Below are 22,037 nucleotides of genomic sequence, written 5' to 3'. Positions count from 1 at the left end.
AAATTCCCCAAAAAATTACTGAGTAGCAATGTTCATAAAAACTGAACACAGATCAGTCCATGAAGAGACAATTTAACTTAATTTTGTCTTCAGGGAAATCCAGGAAACCTTGAAAAACACAATATATGGAATTACACAACTCTCACAAATCTGTTTATAGGTACAGAACGATGGGATGCCTCGCCAGTCCAAACCAGAGATAAGAATCCACAGCCAGGACAGGATTCAGGATCACAGCCGCAATTCATATACTAGTTACTTGAAAAAGTAATCTGATTACGTAACTCAAGTTACTTGTAATGAGTTATCGCCAACACTGGTTATAAGTGTTTGCCCACATATCAGGAAGCAACGTAATACACACATGACGACCGTGCGTAAATCCAGCTACTCTGATACTCTCCCACTTCTGCTATAGTTTTTCTGAGATCTCATATCCCGTGCGAACTGGCCATTAATAATACCAATGTCGTGTGGTAAAATTGCATTACTCCATCTACCCTTGTAAAACGAATCCCGTCCGAATAGTGCTTAAGCCGAAGCCTTGTTCTGTGATGTGAGAGGAAGCACTTTTGGGATATTCGGTTCCCCATTTGGTTTGATTCTGCTCTTTTTCACGCACACAACAGGGACCGTGATGTGCTATTTAAACCAATAAATCATATTCTGACCCCTAGATACAGGTGTGTGCAGGATTCGGTAACGACGCCGAGACAGAAGCAGAACAGGGTTTGTTCTGGTCCAGTGGCACTTGTGGAAAACACAACATTACTGAAGAGTCTGATGAGGAGAAGGAGATGATGATGTACGGAGGGAGGGAGGGAGATGAAGAAAGAGAAGGAGAGAGAAAACACTCGGAGAGATTCAGGAAGAGTCGTGAATAACCAGACTGCTCCCTAGTGGACTCTGACAGACTGAATCTGTGCTCGTAAGGACACAGTGTAATGTGTGTGACAGCAGGGAGTGAACACGCAGACACAGACACAGTTTCTGCTCAGTCGACGGCTGCCTGTCAGTTCTCTTGCTCTCAGTGTTTTTATGCACCTTTAATCGTGCTGTCTTCCATTTGAGAGTTTTTACGACATGACTTTTCTGTGTTATTCTTTGACTGTTTTTCAGACTATATGAACCATATCGAGACATTCATACTAATAATGTAAATCATTTTAGTCATTGTGAAAGTTCAAATGTGTTGATTTTGGTTCACCCCTACACTAAATGCCCGTTCACAGCAAGAACGATAACTATATTACATCCACACCAACGCACAATAACATTCAGTTTATTCTAAGAGCGTGATTCAGTCTTGTCGTCTGCCGCTTTAAAGTCATGGGGAAGTTGAGCTCGTCTTTTCTCCTCTATTGTGTCGTATATCCGAATAATACTCTTCTGGAACAAGAACAAATGTGGGCGGGGCTTGATTGTGTCTGTGGGGAGATGATTGGATGGTTGTGGTTTGCTATTGGCTGATCTCATGTGAGTGACAGGTTAAAGCCCCGCCCTCGTCATCAGAGAAGAGAAGAGATGCTGCAAGAGGAACTTATTCTGATTCAAGATTACCATGAACATGAGTTTAAAACAATAATGATGATGTTCACTGATTAATCGTTTAGAATGAATAGGCCTGGTTTCACAGAAAGGTCTTAGATGAAGCCAGGATTAGACTTTAGTTCAATTAGGTCAAAACTGCGCCAACTAGTGGCTGAGGCAGGTTTCACCATAAGTACCTTTGTCTGAGACCAAAAACTGAGATATTAAACTAATATAAACACCTGCTTATAATTCTACCAGTTAGAGCCATACAAGCATGTATTTCTAAAGTATGATGTCTATTGTCTAAGAAGGTTATCTTTCATATTAGTTGGAATGCGCAGGTATCACTTTTTGTTAAACGTGTAATGTAATTACAGTTTTTCTCACTTGTTTACACACAAATACTGGTACTTGAGGTACAATGACCACAACATGTAACTCAAGCACCAACCCCCTGAACCAATTCTGCTAAACTACAAGCACAGTTCCTGCTTTACACTCAAATTGCAGTTCTAAAAAACACTTTTTTCAAAACACTACACACAATTATCTGGATTTGGCACAATTTTCATGCAGAAAATCTCTTGTTTTCACAAGGAACACACTGCCAATTCAAATATGCACACTGACTCATCACATGGGCAAACACCTGTCACACAGTTTACAATTAGCAATCAGAGCTTTAGCATAAAAAGGCAACAGGTGAGCTCTTCTGTTTTGGAGTAATCGATGCCAACATTGGAAACAGAGCCAGAGGAGGACGAGGATGAGGATGAGGACGAGGACGAGGACGAGGACGAGGAGGATGAGGAGGAGGACGAGGACGAGGAGGACGAGGACGAAGATGAAGATGAGGACGAGAAGGAGGACGAGGAGGAGGACGAGGATGAGGACGAAGATGAAGATGAGGACGAGGACGAGGATGAGGATGAGGACGAGGACGAGGATGAGGATGAGGAGGAGGAGGAGGAGGATGAGGACGAGGAGGAGGAGGATGAGGACGAGGAGGAGGAGGCCGAGGAGGAGGAGGCCGAGGAGGAGGATGAGGACGAGGAGGATGAGGACGAGGAGGAGGACGAAGATGAAGATGAGGACGAGGACGAGGAGGAGGACGAGGAGGAGGACGAGGACGAGGAGGACGAGGAGGAGGAGGACGAGGACGAGGAGGACGAGGACGAAGATGAGGACGAGTAGGAGGACGAGAAGGAGGACGAGGAGGAGGACGAGGATGAGGATGAGGACGAAGATGAAGATGAGGACGAGGAGGAGGATGAGGACGAAGATGAAGATGAGGAGGAGGAGGAGGAGGACGAGGATGAGGATGAAGATGAGGACGAGGATGAGGAGGAGGACGAGGACGAGGATGAAGATGAAGATGAGGACGAGGAGTAGGACGAGGAGGAGGACGAGGATGAGGATGAAGATGAAGATGAGGACGAGGATGAGGACGAGGATGAGGACGAAGATGAAGATGAGGACGAGGACGACGAGGAGGAGGACGAGGATGAGGATAGGCATGAGGACGAGGATGAGGACAAGGATGAGGACAAGGACGAGGAGGAGGACGAGAACGAGGATGAAGATGAGGACGGGGAGGACGAGGTTGAGGATGAGGAGGAGGATGAGGAGGAGGACGAGGAGGACGAGGACGAAGATGAGGATGAGGAGGAGGACGAGGATGAGGACGAAGATGAAGATGAGGACGAGGATGAGGACGAGGATGAGGACGAAGATGAAGATGAGGACGAGGACGACGAGGAGGAGGACGAGGATGAGGATAGGCATGAGGACGAGGATGAGGACAAGGATGAGGACAAGGACGAGGAGGAGGACGAGAACGAGGATGAAGATGAGGACGGGGAGGACGAGGTTGAGGACGAGGAGGAGGAGGACGAGGACGAGGACGAGGAGGACGAAGATGAGGATGAGGAGGAGGACGAGGACGAAGATGAGGACGAGTAGGAGGACGAGAAGGAGGACGAGGAGGAGGACGAGGACGAGGATGAGGATGAGGACGAAGATGAAGATGAGGACGAGGAGGAGGATGAGGACGAAGATGAAGATGAGGACGAGGACGAGGAGGAGGAGGACGAGGATGAGGATGAAGATGAAGATGAGGACGAGGAGGAGGACGAGGACGAGGATGAAGATGAAGATGAGGACGAGGAGTAGGACGAGGAGGAGGACGAGGATGAGGATGAGGACGAAGATGAAGATGAGGACGAGGATGAGGACGAGGATGAGGACGAAGATGAAGATGAAGACGAGGACGACGAGGAGGAGGACGACGATGAGGATAGGCATGAGGACGAGGATGAGGACAAGGATGAGGACAAGGACGAGGAGGAGGACGAGAACGAGGATGAAGATGAGGACGGGGAGGACGAGGTTGAGGATGAGGAGGAGGATGAGGATGAGGAGGAGGATGAGGACAAGGAAGAGGAAGAGGACGAGGATGAGGATGAGGACGGGGAGGACGAGGACGAGGACGAGGAAGGCCAAGGATCGTAATCTCTGATGTTTATCTGATGATCTCTTTCCCGAAATGAGAATAGGCAAGAAATCTACTCTCACTAGAAAATTGCAGGACTGCATATCAACACAGTACTCAGAGTACAGTAGTACAGCATTGCCTGTGGACTGTTCTGTAGGACTGTAAACATAAAGTATGTTTCAAGTATTTGGGAAATGTATTCCTACTTTGTGTTCCTACACAGTATTTACAGTATTTTACTATTTGTTTGGCAGAACTGAAAGATTACCAACACAAGGTGGTCGGGAAGGTGTTCGGTCTATTACTACCACTAAACGCGTATCCCTTCTCCAAGCTATGGAGGACGCATGTGGAGACACAGCAGTTGATGCTTTACACAGCTGGAATCGCCATGCTAGGCCATATTCCCCCCCGCTGCTTGGCCAGGAACAACAGTGCCTGTGATGTGGATGAGGAGCTGTGGCCAGACCGGAACAGAAGAGAGGATGCGGCACAGTGTTTTAAATGTAAATTCTTCTGTTGTTTTGTATGTAGACCACTGTATGTGCAGCTTTGTGTTGGTTGGTATGTACACTGTGTACATTGTTTTTGTGGGAACAATAACATATATTGTTACAGTGTATTTGTCTGTTCTGAGTATAAAAACAATATTCTCAAATATTTTACAACACACTTATGTATGTACTGTCTGTAGAAAGTGTAACACTGAACAAAAAAAGAAAAAAGGCCTAAGTCATTATGCCGAATGGAGAGGAAGTGTTTTCCATTCATCAGTGTTTTACAGTGAGCACATCAGTGTTCAACTGGTTCTTATAAATGTCTATAAGACCTTATGCGCCAGAGAAACGAGGGCGCCGCCATCTTTAGAATATTGTCTTTTAACTTCCGTTTTTGCGGTCGCTCTGTGTATCTCTATGGCACTGCTGTCCAGGAGTAATTCGCTTTTGAAGTGGATTTACTTAATGTAAAGTTAACGGAAGTTATCATGAGGACTGTAATGTTTAAGCAGATGACTTAACAAATGTCAGTCGACCGGGAAGATTTTAAAACGAGCCGTTCATTAATAAACACGCAAAATCGCTGTGAAAATACAGACCGGAAGTCAAAAGACAACGGGCGCAGCGCTGAAAAGGGGCGGGGCTACAGTCTATTCATGTGATGGTTTGTGTGTGTCATCTGAAAACAAAATACCATTTTGAGAAGAAATAACATTGTTTTGAATGTAAAGTTTCATTTTGCAGGAGAATTGAGGGGTTTGCCCAGTGTGTGTGTGTGTGTGTGTGTGTGTGTTTTGATTTGTGTGTAGAGTTCTGAGAGTATGAGGCATGCTTTCAGAAAATATGTGTAAACAATCGAGAGAAACTAAACGTGTAATTTAATTAAAGACCATAGTTATGCTCTGAAAGTGTAAACCCATTGAGCACAGTATAATCAAGCTTAGCACTTCACCCTATATAATTACAGACATAACATGGTGAATTGTGTAGCGTAAAACATTTCTTGTATTGTGCACTCTTTTGATTTGAGCCCGAATTCAGCTTTAACCTTTCTGTTGTCTGTTTATGTGTTTATTAGAGTGTTTCTATGGCGCAAATAATAGCAAGTAAGAATACAGACTTGACAACTGTGTATTTTCTATTTTAGGCTGTAATAGTCAGATGTGGCCGCTAGAGGTCAATGCTGCTCTTTTTAACAAAACACCAACTCTTTATTTCTTCTTCACAGGTTAGATCTTCATCTGTCCAAATACAAAACTGCACATAATCACTGCAGCTCCAACATTTAATTAAATTTATAAAAATAACGTCCAACAAAAAATGTTCTTGTTTTATGAATACCTGAATGAATAAATAAATCGTTTTGATTTTCGTAAGAATCCCATGGGATAGTTTTCAGCATTCATTTTCTAAAGACATAAACAGCCATTAACGTCTAAGTGATTGATACATGAAGTATTAATAATATACAGTAGCCTATACAAATGTTAATGGATTTTGTGTCTAACTAACTGTGGCCAATAATATAATTTGGCATGCTGTTGGGAAATGTCCTCATTCCTCAGATATCCCGCTGAATGAAATAAAATACACTGCATCTGACTGGCAATTCCATGGATTGGGCAGTTGAGTCAAAGTTATAGATTGAGATTTATGACTGATGCTCTCCTCAAGGTTTAATATTTCACACTTGTAGGCCTATTCTATATAATAAACATTAACTGAGCTCATTTGCCTGTCAGTAAATGCCATTAACGTCTGTTATATAATAGCATAATATAATAGTTATATAATAGATACACTGAGCTGTTCCGGCACTTAACCTTACACAAGTAACATAGCATCTGCCATTTAAACACATTAGCCTATGTGAAGTGTGCTGAAGCACTAAAAAGGTTTAAAATGGCCTTCATTTAAGTACGTAAGCTTTAAAAAATACTGATGTGAAGTTTTAAAAATGAATGAAATTCCATTATTGAGAGAGTGCTACGGAAGCTAAAAAATAAAATAAATAAAAAAACTCTTCGAGCTGTCTGGTCGAATTTAGAGGGAAATATCAAGCTTACGCCTATGTCATGTCCATAATCACACAAAAGAACGGTCCCGCCCCTTATGTAGCCCCGCCCCTTTTCAGCGCTGCGCTCGTTGTCTTTTGACTTCCGGTCTGTATTTTCACAGCGATCTTGCGTATTTATGAATGATGGCTCGTTTAAAATCTTCCCGGTCTATTTGTTAAGACATCTGCTTTAAACATTACAATCCTCATGATAACTTTCGTTAACTTTACAATAAGTAAATCCACTTCAAAAGCTAATTACTCCTGGACAGCAATGCCATAGAAATATACAGAGCGACCGCAAAAACGGAAGTTTAAAGACAATATTCTAAAGATGGCGGCGCCCTCGTTTCTCTGGCGCATAAGGTCTTGTACAGACAGTATGACGTGTGTGTGATTGTTGATGAGCGGCTTTAGCGTTTGCTACAATAAACAGTGTTGTTGCATATGTTGAACTGTAGTTGGCAGGTTAGCATTATAACCATAGACTGTAAAAAATATGGACAAAGCGTCTGTGACGTCACCCATAGACTTTCTGAAGAACGGGTTTGAACCCGTTTACGGGGGGTATGGGCGGCGCCATCTTGGAAAATCTCGGGAAATCCTAACCCCGCCCACCTTCTGGCCAATCCATATATGGGTAAAAGGCTTTGTGTGAGACTGGAACGATGTCATTTTCGCGTGAAGAAAGCAACATAAACAACAATGGATGACATACAGCAGATCTTGTTCTTGCTTCTCGGCGTGTTAGTCACAAGACATTAGGCGTTTCTCGATAGCAAGTACGCAAAGCTCGGACTTAATTGCCAAGTCCGACTCAGGAGAATGACTCCCGAGGACGCGAGTCTGGTTATTCTGCGTCACTCCGCTCGCTCTACTCCGGTTATCTCTGTATGTATATTTTTGGCAACAATAAAACTAAATATGTTATAAAACACCACACTGCCTCTTTTCGTTTCCATTTAAAGAAATCTTAAACATTATAGCCACACAAATGTGGTTCAGGCAACGCGTATTGATTATATTCACTGCACATAACGTTTGCCTATTTATAACAAAACGAAATATAAAACACAACCCTGCCTCTTTTTGATTTATATAATATAAAAATATTAAACATTTTAATATTGTCCAGGCAATATGTGCATTTGTACTAAACAACAGATGTTGCAGTAAACAACATTACAGATCATAAACAAAAGAAAAACTCCAAGGCACTCTCCTGGAATATTAAAAATGCCTTTATTTTATGGCATAGTCAAAAAAGACTTTTAAAATGACTCCAACGCGTTTCAGCACACTGGCCTTCGTCAGGGAATCAAACAGCTGTAAAGGGTTACAAGTGTCTTTATAGTGGAAAAACCCCAATGATCAACTCCTCCCACTAGAAACAAAGCTACAAAAAAACTACAAACATGGATGTCTGATACAACATGTCACCATAATAGCATTTAAAAAAAAAAAAAAAAACATTGGTGAAAGTAAATAATGTCAAATCTACAAAAGGCTTTACAGAAAAACCGTTAAATCTAGCTCATCATTTAAACCCGGATATTTAGTGGCCTGTAATTTAAAAATCCAGAAAGCCTCCCTTTGATTGAGTTGGTACTGTCTATCACCTTTTCTTATCGAAATGGGGATATGATCAATTCCATAGGCTTGTAAAATTGATGGGTTACTATTATGCTGTAGAAAATGCTTGGCCATAGGATAGTTGAGATTACTCATACGAATAGCATATTTGTGTTCTGCCAATCTATCCTGAAAGCGTCTTTTTGTTCTACCAATGTAAAAGACTTTACATTCTGTGCATTCCAACTTGTAAATAACAAATGTGGTTTTGCAGTTTATAAAATGATTGATAGTGTACTCTTTCTGAGAGATACAGTCTTTAAAAGTTTTGGTCTGGACAACATTAGTACAGTGATTACAGTGATGACATTTATAGGACCCCTTTGGTTTAGTTTTCAACCAAGTTTGTTGGTCATTTGGTTGAAGATGACTATGGACTAATTTGTCTTGTAAAGTTGGACATCTCCTAAAACTGATTAGAGGTGGTTCCTTGAAAATCTCCCTTAGTGTTGTATCACTCTGAATGATACTCCAATTGTTCTTAACTATCTGTTTAATTCTTTCTGCCTCTGTGCTATATGCTGTCGCAAAAACCACTCTGTCATTTTTCAGTGTGGGACCACTTCTTTTTTGTAATAGAGTTGGTCTGTCCCGACTTCTAGCTTTTGTATAAGCTGTCTGAATGATAGCGTTTTTGTATCCCCTTGCCTGGAAACGTGCCGCCATGTCCTCTGATCTAGTTTTAAAGTCATTTTCCTGGTCACAAATCCGTCGCACTCGTTGGAACTGTCCTAATGGAATATTCTCTTTTAGCCTCTTAGGGTGGAAACTTTTTGCATGGAGGATTGTATTTCTGTCTGTTGGTTTTCTATATAAAGATGTATGTAAGGTACCTTGATTGTCTTTATAAATACAAAGATCTAAGAAGTTTATGCTTTCCTTACTGTAGCAAAGATCCAGTTTAATATTTGAATTCGTATTGTTCAGAAATCTGTGAAAAGCTTGTAGTTCAATTTCAGATCCCGACCAAACTAGACAGATGTCATCAATATATCTTCCCCACCAAACAATGTGGCTTAAGTAATGGTTCCTATCATTACTGAACACAAAACATTACAGATCATCTTCGTTGTATTCAAATTTAAAATGACAAAACTCAACCCAGTCTCTTTTTGTTAAATTTCAGTTTTATCAATATTAGCCATTATAAAAGTATAATAAGTAAAAGGTACAAGAAGCTATACAAATAAAGCAAACAATTCAGTCATACATACAAAGTCAGCGCTCTAGTCTAACCATACATCGGTAAAGTTAAATAGCTTATAAAGTTATGAAACTTCACTTAGCCCTCAGCCAAACGATTGGCCAGGGAACAAATTATAGATTCACGAGACCAAAAATCGCCCGTTAGATATAAACAAGATTAATTATATCTCATGTTTAACCACTACAGAGACGCCAGAGTCAGCGGCAGGCGTCTGAACGACTAGCCGAGGAAAGGCTGTTCCAGGCGGGGTACATGCACCGAGTGCCCGGTCATCGCTGGATCTCACAACCTGGATAAAATTTTCATAAATCTTTAAATAAACCACAGATTTGAGCTTTAAACAACTACATTCTCGCCTGAAAAACTCTTAAAACTACATTTCATGATACAAAAACAGTAGTATTATATTTCAACTGTAAATTAAAAAATGGGGATTCTTATGTTGTCATTCTCCTTGGCGCAGCCTATGCTCGTTATCAGCTGTCAATCAAGCTGTCAATCAAAGTTAACCACGCCCTTATTTGTCATACATTTTATATCTAAATACGATCTAAACTAACGAGTTAGAAAAAAATTCACCCCCCTCACAGTTGTCAGGCACTCGGAACCTATCGAAAAATACAATAAAAGTCCATGGGACCAACCTGTAAAAACATGAATTTATGCTGTGAAAACGGACATTTAAACATGGGGTCTATGGACATTTGCTCCCTTTTGGGACCTGCCCCTAGCGGATTTTCGATGTATTGCAGTTTTTCGCACTTCCGGGTAGGCTTCATTTTTCAGGTTAAGAATGTTGCCCCTTGATTATAACACTGTGAGAGCAAAGGAGACATTGAACTGCAAATGCGACAAACAGAAAGAGCCCGTGTCAATATAAGTTTGGTTGGAAGTTCATATACTGCAGCATGACAGATCAGCTCTGATATGAGACACGGTAACCATGGTAACCACTCCTCAATCCATCAGATCCTTCCACGCCGAAGCACTGATGTCGAAGAACTATAGTAACATGCGGTATTATGTTTCGGCCACAGGTGGCGATAGAGAGCTTCAAGTTCCATAGTGCACCTTTGAATAAACTTACACTTAAATAGACACGTTTTATTAAATTAAAACATAAAAACTACCCCACAATAGATTACACGGTTGCAATTTAGTGTAAACTGAGTATGGCCAATAGAGTTTAGGACCAAGTGGTTTGTAATCTGAAAGAGTATATTTTCCATAACTTAAAAATGTTCCTTAAAAATGTTAAAAATTACGTTTTTCCTTACATTAATAGCAGCTTAATGAAAACAGTCAACACTGCACTTTGTGCTAAAATTGAATGAGATTAGCCTATTATTTATTTGTCTTCCAGTCATGATGCATAAAAAATCAAAATTATATAATTTCTTGGGTGCTTCAAATTTAAGCAATGTTCAGCAGTAACAGTTTTAAAAAAAAAAAAAAAACATAAAAATGTGTTGTAAATACAAGTTAGTGCATGTATCATCTTATTATTTGTGGTGCTTGCCAAAGGCTCTTGCATACTTTATTATTATTATTTATTATTATTATTACCGCTGTTGTTATTGCTGTTGTTATTTGAAGTTATAGCAGATCAGATTTTTTCTGGACTTCAAGACACTGCTCATCTCGACAGTGAGATGATGTTTGTGGGCGGAGTCAGGCAGGAGGCGGAGTCACAGCAGCGCGAGGAGGAAACGACGGCCGCTGATTGGTCGCTGCGCGCGGTGCTGATGCGGGAGAGTGTGTGACGCTGAGCTCTGCTGCTCTGCTGGTCGCGATGGGTTTCCTCAGGATGTTTCTGTTTCCGCTCGGGATCATCGCGTTTGGGATGTAGGATCAGCTTTAGCTGGAGGATGATTCACAGGCAGCTCGTACTGTCCCAGGTAGGTGTGTTTCAGCTCGCTCTTGATCGTGTGTGTGTGTGTGTGTGTGTGTGTGTGTGTGTGTGTGTCATATCTGTGCATTACGAGCCAGTCGCTGCTCTGCAAACGCTCTCAGTCGCTTAAAGATGTGATTGATCAATCTCTCGAGTGTGTGTTTGATCAATCTCTCGAGTGTGTGTTTGATCAATCTCTCGAGTGTGTGTTTGATTCCATTGGGAATTCTACTGGTGCTTTGGGCTTTCTCTCCTCTGGTGTCATTGAGCTTCCCTCTCTTTCCTCCAGTGATGCTGAATGCATTAAAGCATGATGATGTTCAGTCTTCCCCAAGCCAGCAGAGACACCAGCTTGTCCAATAAGCTAGTAAAATATGACGATATTATATTCACCAACTCTATTGGATATGACGAAGCTTATTAGATCAGAGTGACTTTTTTTTATGTTGTTGCACAAATTAATGTTGATTTACTTTAAAAAAAAAAATATATATATATATATATATATATATATATATATACATTTACTATTTGTGCAATTTGGATCAAAATACAGCTTTTAAGAATCCAGTGCAAATTACTTTTATGTTTCCTGTGTAATTTGTGGGCCTGATGATGATGCATACATAATTATGACCTAGTCATATGCTTTTGTCATAATTCATGCAGTAGACTACTTCAAAAGTGCTGGAATGGTAAACTAATACCTAATTATTTCAATAATGAAGGCTGTAATGTTTTTAAAGAGGGTTTTGAGTTGATATCAGGACTGCATTATCATAATCTGATCCACATCCAAAGTTGATCATTCTGCCGTCAGTCAGAAGAGAAAACGCTTCCCATGTTTCCTCTCTGCCAGTGTATGGATGTTATGGATCTGATGTTGATTATGCGAGGGATTTATGAGCTTTATGATGCAGTGGGTTTGGCTTTTATTGGATGTGAGGTCAGGCTGGTGTTTACCCTGGTACTCACGCGGTAAATGTGTTTTTGTTTACACACACTCACCAATATCTGCATGACCACATACCAGACCACTTGTTTTAATATAAAGATATAAAGCCTATAATTAATAATTACTAACCCACAGTCTACAAGAAACTATTATTATTATTATTCTTTCATCCTCAAGTATACAGCACACAGACACCACCAGGATATATATATAGTGTAGAAAAACATTATATGGGCTCTTGATGTCTTGATTTAATATAAAGCTAATTATAATAAATAATCTAACCTACAGCCTAAAAGAAAACAGCAATGGGAAAAAATATTAAATAACATTTGTAACATAATAATGTTAATAATAATTATAATGATAATAATAGTAACAACAGTAACAATTATATATATATATATAATTTTAATATTTATTTTATTATTATTATTATTATGTATTAATGTCTTTCATCCTCAAAGAATGTCACACAAACACGTACAGAAATGTGGATATTGTCGATATTGACTTCTTGTTTTTATATAAAGCTACAAAGTACAAACTTAAAAGAAAACTGCAGTGGAAAAAAATATAATGTAACATAATAATAATAATAATAATAATAGGAATAGTAATAATAATAACAATTATATATATATAATTTTTTATATAAAAATTACTTTAATTATTTACTTTAATTATTACTTTAATTAATTATTAATATATATATATATATATATATATATATATATATATATATATATATATATATATACTGTATATGTAGATGGAAAATTGCAGATATTATTATTACAGTTAACTGCATGACACTACATAATGTTTTTTGTAGGTTTGTTTGTTTTCTCGAGATCATATATCACACTGGATGTGAAGAAGCAGAGCGCAGTGTGTCCTGAACTAATGAAAACACTCTGTCTCTGTGAAAGCTCATGATTTCTGCTAATGGGAAACACACAGCGTGCCAGAGGGAGCGTATCATAACTTCATAAGCGCTCCGTATGAGTGCAGTTGACCTATATATGCTGTCACGCTTCACTGGGTTCGCCGAACACACACACTGCTGTCACGTGACGTCATGACCCGGTTTAATACACACACACACACACACAAGAGATCCCAGAAGACACAGTGAGTTTGGCTTGCTGGTCGCTGTTTTAAACAGAGTGGAATATAATGGTCAGAGTTCATTATTATAATGAGGAGTGTTTTGATCTTTGGTGGATCTGTAGTTTAGCACACACACACGAGCTTGTTTAGTTTCAGTCTTCTTCACACAGATGCAGAGGTTAACGCAGGCTTGTGCAGATATACTTAACATGATAATACCTTCTCTCCATCTATGTTGTCAAATCCCTTGTGTATTGTTTAAATGTATCTGCCAATATGACTGGATCAACCTGTCAAGCTTCGACCAATGACAGACATTTATAAAGGTCAGTGAGGATAAAAAAAAGCTTTGGGTTTCTTAATCAAAAAATGTTTTTAAAAAAAATATTATTTTGATTTACGTTTATGTTGATATTGTTTATTTATTGTTGCTCTATTTCTTTCAAACCTTTCTCAACCCCAAACTAATAATACAAATATATCAAATGTGCATATATATTTTAAAGATACTCAAGTATATTTTAAATTCTGAGATTATTCTCATGACATTTGGGCAGATTTATTCCCCAATAAACATATTGTTGATTATCTAATTAATTTGCACTACTTTTTTTATACTTCATTCATAGCCATATTTGTTTTCTTATATATATGAAACATGACTATTTTTAATGTTTTTTTAAAGAAGTCTCTCAATATGCTCATCACGTCTGCATTTCTTTGATCAAAAATATAGAAAATCATTCTAGTATGCTGATTTGATGCTCAATTATTATTAATGTTTTTAATATTTTTTTGGATCCTGTGATACTTTTTTCAGGATTCAATATTCAATTAAATTACACTTTACTATATATTCACATAGAGAACTGCTGATTTACATTAGAATAATATTTCACTGTTTTTGGGTCATTCTATGAAAATGTCCATTTTTCTGTCCCTAGCCTTTACAGAAATATTACACTTAAAAAACACGCTAGGGTTACAATTTCTTTACATTTTAAAATAAAACAATATGTTATTTGAACAATTACACCTTTTTGAGCCATCAATGTGGCAATATTTGATTTTTATTAATTATATAGAATTTCAAGCACCACAGAAGTGCTCGTCCCCACAGTCATGTACAGAGGGAACATGCTTTATTTTGAGGTCAATAACAGATTTTTACACCATTTAAAATACAATAATGTATACATAACTATCAAATATATTATGTAAATGATATATATAAAAAAAATGCAGAATAAATATTATTACATTTATAATGAAATTAGTGGTCCCCTGGAGTTGTGTCACTGGTGTTACCGTTAAACAAAAATCTCTTATTTTAAAATAAAAATCACACTGATGACATCACTTTACTTTCTTCTTCCAATTTCCTGAATATCTATGAAGAAAAGCCCATGGTAGATCCACTGTCTCTTTTCAGTTAGCAGAAATCTTCTCATTTATCTCATGATTTCATATGAAGCTTTTAGTTGAAGTCACTGGTATGACCTCCTTTACTGTTAGGTAATTGTAAAAAAACTAGAATACAAATGGATTAAACTACTTAATTTAGTTAGTATACCATGATTGACAACATGTGGTTTGTTACCTTGCAGCAGCCATTTTGTAAAATAAATTTTTCATGAAAATTGTCACTGGTGTTACTGTCACTGGTGTCACCTTTCTTATGGGTAACACCAGTAACACCAGTGACTTCCATTTATAGATCAACTTTATTGTGTCACTGGTGTTACTGTCTTTTTTTCTCTCACATTAAATGCAATGTCACATGTGACATAGTAAAAATGTTACATCCATTTAATTCTGCTACACTCAAAAGTTAAGATTTAAAGGATTGCATCATTACTTGATTTTAACTGGTTTTCAAATATTTTCATTGTTATAGCAAATAGATGGTAGCGCAGATGAACTAACCTCATTCAAGCACACTTTTAACAAACCTGATTAAAATAAATAAAACATAATCTCCTTATTTGTTGCATTATTATTATTTTTCGCCAACTCTGTCTACATGTGCTGAAAAAAATTAGAAATAATATTTCATAAAAACCTTTAATATTGCCAAAGAAGTAAGGTAACACCAGTGACAAAAAATTGGTACATGCGGTCTTTAAATAAATGTACAAAAAGTATAAAAAATCATTAATCTGTCATTTATGCGTATTCATAAAGTCAAAGGGTAGTCTAATAATGTGGTGTAAGTTTAAATGTTAGAAAAAGAAATCAATTTTAAGACATCTTGCCCTACCAAAAGTGGACGTTTCTGTAGAATGACCCTTTTACTGTATCTTTGATAAAATAAATGCAGCCTTGAGGAGCAGAAGAGACTCTTTCAGAAACATAAAAAATAGTCATGTTTCCAAACTATTGACTGGTATTGTATATTAATTTTATTACTATATTAATGAGAATCAAGATGTACAAACTCAAACTTCTGGACACATCATGAACATTTGGGGGGAAATGCTTAAAGCTGCTCTAAGCGATGCTGGGTGAAGTCAGTATTGTCAAACCCCTCCTCCTCATCCCGTCCCCTCCCCCTCCCCCTCCCCCTCCCCCTCCCCCTCCCTCCCTCCCGTGCTTCCTGAAACAGTCATGAACCATTTAGAAAAAACAAACTGGATTTACCCTGTCCAGCAGAAACAGAGCCTCCTGAATGTCGGATCGGAAGCCCTTCTGCCGGCGGAGTTCTCGCCACCTTTTGAACGCTTTTCTGATATAAATTTGGGACTTCGCACATTCCTTCTCCTTTTCCCTATTCTTTGTTATTTGTTCATCGGAGCGTCGTCTCTTTGGTCGTGTGTCGGCCATCAAAATTCAAGAGAATATACAGTAATTCTAACGTTAGTCGTTGTCGTTGTCTAGGACATCTCTCCTCTAGCTAACTTCCCTCTTCATGCCCCCCACTAACCCCCCCACCCCCACATCATTGTCGTCTGTGATTGGCTGGAACACTGTTTGTTATGTTTCGTGGTCCAGGCTGGGCCAGTTTGTTTTTGTTGTCGTTTGTGGAGCCTGGGCTGTCTGCAGAGACCACGTTTTTCTACAGTGTGTTCAGGGGACAGGCAGCTAGCAGATGGTGAGGAGATGTTTGCTGCATGTGACAAAAAATGTTTCGGCCTAAAAAACGTGTGACATCGCTTAGAGCACCTTTAATAATCATAAACAATGTCACAACAGAAATCACCAATTACTCCTCATGTCAGCGAATATGAGTCAAGGAACACGTTTAAACTCTGTAACTCAGTGTTCAACATAGGGGTGTGACGGTTAGTATATATCCGTGAGACCGACGGTTATAGTTGAACACCGTCATTAGATCTCTATAACCGCCAAAACCGTGTTATTAAAATATTTTTTACAAACATTTTTTTATCATAGAGAATGTTTAAACACTAATTAAAAACAATTGTTAACAGTCTGTGTCATTAATGGTCTATGTTGTTTCCAACTGTATTTGATTCTTTGCCAAGCACCAACGCAAGTTTTGTTTTGTAAATCGTCAGACATGATTTTTACCACTTCATTAAGTTTTTCTTTGTAGAAAGCCTTTCTTTAAAGCGAATTTCGTTTTGTATAAATTGTATATTCATTTTAATAAATGTTTCATCAACCAATTGCATGTATTTAATAAATAAAAAGCAAATGACAATATAATAACCGTGACATGGAGGCGCCGGTGCGCCGCGTTCACTTGCATTGCATTGTGAACTAGAGCACATCTCATCGTAAATGAATGAAACTCAGCGTAGGCCTATGCCTCATACATTAGTATTAAATATCTTTGCTGCATCATTTCTAGAACAGACAAGGGCTTTCTTGCATCAGCAGAGCATTGCATCGTCCATAGACCGCAAACAATCAGTGGATGGCGGGCGGGTGCGGCTTTGAAATCTGGTCAAAAAACGTTGGTGCGGATGATGAGTTTTGTGATGCGGTTGCGGAGGAAATAATACCCCATCCGCGTATCTCTATCGATAACAACATTGAACACTACACAAATATATATATATATTTTTTTAATTTAGGCGATCAAATAGCTAATCAGTGTCTGCTCGTTTATTCAAACTAAGTTGTCCTATAACAGACGAACTTCGCAACACCCCCCCCCCCCCCCCTGATGACGGTTATGTTACGAACCGTCACATTTGACTCACGTCATAACCGTCATCACCAATTCTGAAACCGGCACACCTCTAATTCAACATATGTGTAGTACAACACGAGTATTGTTCAGAGGATGTTTGAATTATGCAAAACTGGAGTGTTCTTCTAATAATGTTTTCCAGAATGTGCTTAGAAACGTTCTTAAAACATTCATGACTGAACGGAAACATTAGGAAAACATTCTCAGAACATAAAATAGTAATAATAAAATCCTTTTCTAATACCTTCTGATGTCTGGGCTGCTGTTTTCCTCTCTTAAATAAAGGCTTTGATGGTTCCCTGAAGAACGTTTAACATCAAACGCCATTCCAAACGTGTAATGAGGAGCGTTTTCAGTCCTGTTGTCCAACAAGAGAACATTTAATAACGTTTTTACTGCAAACTCACTTCATAGCATCAGTCGAGTGTGTGATAACTTCCTTTTGTGATCTGGTGTGGCTCCATATCACCGAATGAGGCAGAAAAATATATATTTTCTATACAGTGATAAAAGCTATGTCGATTAGCAGCATTGCATTATAAATATAATTTATTCTTATGAAGAACCCGAGATGGCTTGAGGAACACAGATAAACCATAAATATTTATTGTTTTCATGTTTCATAGTCAAAATGTTTCTCTCTGCATTTTATTCTGCTAAAGCGATCTCTGGATTACGTGTGTACTCACTAATGCTCACATCAACCCATTTTGGGTAAAAATAGTACTTAAAATTTAGATGTATGCGAATTTAGACATGTGTGATGCGTAAGAGTTCCTGAAAAAAATTAAGAAATTAATGTCAAAGCTTTTTATCAAAATAATTTAATGATTTATTATAAAACCTTAGACCTTTCTAATGACTTAATATTACAGGCCCATGTGTGCAACGTGCAGTTCTCCGTAAAATAAAAGTTTTCTGTAAAATATAATAATAACATTATATTTCTTCTTAAATACTCAAATACTTAAATATTGAAGTGAAATTACAAGTATGTTTATAGTAATGTTTATATAATAATAATCATGATCATAATAATTATTATTAGTCATACAGTATAGAAGAACAAATTGTGCAGTCCTACAAACAAGCACAACAAACCTGGAGTTCTTTATCATTTTCTTTTTAAATCGCAATTTAACCAGAAAAATCGCAATTAGTTTTTTTTTCAAAATCATCTATTTCATAATCTAATGATAATCTATCCAAATCATAATCTACTGAGAAACCTTTTAAGAAAGAACTTTTAAAGTCCCCCTGTGGTGTAAATCCAGCTTTTAATGTTGTTTATGTGTCTATGTGGTGTTTTTAATCTGCTTTAAGACAAGCCATGTGTAAATTCATAAGTCGACAGCATTGCTGAGTATTTCCTCCTTAAAACTGCAGTGAACCAAAGACAGTCTCAAAAACACGCTTTGAAATCGCTGGTGTTTCTGACGTCACAAACTACCTTGTAACCAATCAGATCAACGTGTGATCGTCAACCAGTGGATCTCTGAGCTGAGTGAGTGAGTGGAGGCGGGGCTCATTTGCATATTCATAGAACCGCGCATACTAAATGAGGCGAGGGTGTCGAGTTACATTCAAGATATTTTAAGGCATGAAGAATTTTTACAAGGTAAAAACATTTAAATATGTCATTCTGGTGATCAAAGAAGAGTTTTAAGAGATACAATTATTGGCCACAGGGACTTTAAGAACTGTTCCATTACAGTTTTTTTCGATTGCTAAACGACAGTGGGCACAACTGGAGTCACATGTGCAAAACTCTAACTACAGTCTGCACAGCAGCAGTTCATGTGGACCAAACTCTAGTTCGTTTTTCATTGCTTGAACACAGTTTTCAAGACTCTACACACTCATCCCATGACTTTAACCACAACCTGCACAACACTGTGGGTTTACAGCACTTTGTTCAAATGCTAACACACTGCTGTCAAAACTGTGAACCACACATTCAAAACAGAATAGAGTTCAGCCTTGTGCCTTTCAAACACTGCTGACTGCAATTTCAGCTGAAAGGCTAAGCAGGGGTCTTGTTTTAGACTTGTTAGTGAACACACACACACACATATATAGATATAGATATAGATATAGATAGGTAGAGCTCAGAAAGACTAATTTTGGAAATGGAACAAGGAAGACGGGTTTTGATGGGAACTGATGTTGATGGAAACCTGTGGCCTGATGCTAGAGAGAGGCAGGATTAGCCCCTCAATTATTTGTTCAAATTACAGTATGTACTTTTAGTTTCTACCTTTTTTTTCTCATTACTGTAATTCCGTAAATTACTACAGACTATTGAAGCAAACTGCTAATTTTCATTTACCTTAAAGAATTTAAATAAATCATGTGAAAGAATGTCACTCTTTTCTTTGAAGAAAATATTACTTTGTATGAAGTCACTGAAATTGTTCAAACTGTAAAGATGAAAAGTTTGTATTTTCTTTATTGGTGTTTGAGGCTAGTGTTTTTCCTCTCAGTGTTCTGAGTGACAGTGTGTGTTATCTCAGTGAGGGTTGTGCATATTGTTTGGCTGCACTGAGCCTGTTTTGAGCCGTGTGTTAAGAGTTGTGTTGCTTGGAGTGAGTTTTGCAGGTGATGTGAACTGTTTAGCTCAGGTGACTGTTGAGTTTTGCACATGTAGCTCCAGTTGTGCTCACTGTCGTTTAGCAATCGGAAAAAACTGTAAAGGTTCTCTGAGGAACCCAACATGGTTCTTCTATGAAAACCCTCTTTTGAAGAGTGTAGTGTGTGATTATACTGTAGAGCAGGGGCGGTGCTAGGGCTGGGCTAAGGGGGCTTAAGCCCCGAATGTTTTTAGTAAAGCCCCGAATAATTTGTTACCTTGTCTTTCTCATAGAGCAAAACAATGAATCAGAAAAACAAAATGTGAATAAGATTAGCCTACAGCAGCCGCGATTACCTAATCATGAACAGTGCATATTACAGTTTTATTTATTTTTCCCTTTGCATTAAAGGTACTTACGACGTGCTTTTGCAGCGTTGTGCATTGTAGCCAATGTTGAACGCATCGGCCAATCAGAGGCGTTTAAATGAGTCGCTGTGCTGAAGATGTATTTTGCGCGAGCTCAGCGAGTTACACTTTCGCAAACCTGTCATTATTATTGGCAATAAACTTAAGATGCAAATAAGAGATTCACTGCAATGTATTTTATATTCTTGATGCTGCTCTAATGCACTACATTACGCACCGCTCTGTTTGTTAGGAAGACTAAAAGTTCAGCGGTCGAGCTCATCAATGTCAAAATGATTAAAGAAGTGAACGAATGCCTGGTAGCCTAGATAAACATTTAATATTTGACTGTTGTACAATATAAATGTCCAACTACCGACAGTATCCGTGGACGCAAATTAGTCAACTTTTTTTTATTTAAATATCAAAAATATTTAAAATAATCTAATTTAATACAGTTATAATTTTTCAATGTAAATTATTTAATTTGATTGGTAACAGCCTAATGTCTTATTATTTTAATTGAATATATTGATCAAATTTAAGAATTTGAAATGAAAGATGAGCAAACATTTAATAAAAAATAAAACCTTATAAAGGTACAAAAAGTGTGTTTCAAACAGTGATGTAATGAAACATTGACAATGTAAGTTTGAATGGAGTAAAGCCTCTGTTTAGGCTATTAAGGAAATGTAATTTTGCCAAAAGAAGAACTTTTATTTTAAACAAATGTTCATTTTTAATTAGCCAACTTCAGTGTGATATGTTACCATATTATCATGCTTAACACTGAGAATTTGAATAATTGTAATGTGATCAGATGCAGATATCTAAATCAAAGAATATGGGCGGTTTGCGGGTGGATTATTTATTTTTAACAGTGGATGTGGGTGACTCAAAGTGCACCAGATTAATGAATTTATCTTTAAAATGTACCAACATTTCTTGCGGGGGGGCATGCCCCCGGACCCCCCTAGGGGTACCAAGCTCCACCCACAAAAAGAATGTGGAAAACTCATTAGGCTATATGATGATCTATGAAAAATAACATTTAATTACCTTATTATTAAAGGGGTCATGAACTGGATTGTTTTATTATTTTATAATGTTGCCTGGGGTGCCTTTATAATGTTAGTATGATTTTTACATCAAAAATTGTCATAATTTATAAATAAAAGCCATTTTTCCAAGCCTGATTTCAGCCTCAGATTTGAACGCTCCGTTTTAAGGGGCGTGTCTGCTGTGAGACTGCAGTGCAAACGCCCACTGCTGTGATTGGCTGACATGCTTGCAATGAAATAGCTAGTATTACATGAACTCTCTCGAAAACTTTTACTACGTTTTTACTATTACAGCTATCGAGATTAACAAATCGTGAAAAGTATCGTTTAAAGCATTATATTTAAATCTATTCCATCACATGAAAGGTTACAGCATGATATGAGCACTGAGCAGATGACAGACAGTCTGTTGATCGCGTGAATAAAGATCTTATCATTGCAACGCAATTTTTGCACTCTCAC

General features: G+C 38.1%; 1 protein-coding gene across 1 annotated transcript in view; it reads left to right on the top strand.

The window, feature by feature from the left end:
- The first annotated feature begins 11,192 nt into the window (after positions 1 to 11,192).
- Positions 11,193 to 22,037, top strand: part of hecw1a (HECT, C2 and WW domain containing E3 ubiquitin protein ligase 1a) — a 131,746-nt gene continuing 120,901 nt past the window's right edge. The window contains exon 1 of the mRNA XM_079863157.1: positions 11,193 to 11,317. The gene's annotated coding sequence lies outside the window, so the exon portion shown is untranslated. The remainder of the gene's footprint in view (positions 11,318 to 22,037) is intronic.

This window comes from Squalius cephalus (genome assembly GCF_949319135.1).
Source record: "Squalius cephalus genome assembly, chromosome: 25".
Lineage (NCBI taxonomy): Eukaryota > Metazoa > Chordata > Actinopteri > Cypriniformes > Leuciscidae > Squalius > Squalius cephalus.
Note: the sequence above shows the minus strand (reverse complement) of the source record. Positions and strands in the feature narration are given on the sequence as shown.